The sequence below is a fragment of the Triticum dicoccoides genome, chromosome 7A (assembly GCF_002162155.2).
Source record: "Triticum dicoccoides isolate Atlit2015 ecotype Zavitan chromosome 7A, WEW_v2.0, whole genome shotgun sequence".
Taxonomy (NCBI): Eukaryota; Viridiplantae; Streptophyta; class Magnoliopsida; order Poales; family Poaceae; genus Triticum; species Triticum dicoccoides.
Window position 1 is genome coordinate 41456472 of NC_041392.1, and position 321 is coordinate 41456792.

The following is a 321-nucleotide window of genomic DNA, read 5'->3' on the forward strand; positions in this document are numbered from 1 at the left end:
CACATTGAACATTTATTAAACACGAACTGAACATTTTTTACTATAAGATGAATATTTGTTTAGACATAAAGTGAACATATTTAAAAATATTTTTATGAATTCTTTTTTATACATTAAATTTATTTTAACAGTATATTTTGTATAAATATATTTTCCGGACATTTTAGTTAATATAGTACTATATATACTATTTGCACAAAAAATAGAAGTCATGCACAGTGGAGTCCTCGCCATGCCACGCCCCGAAGTGTCAGCGAGAGCATTGATAGACTTTCAAAACCTTGGCACCTCCCCACGACCGCTACATCTGACAGCCATACC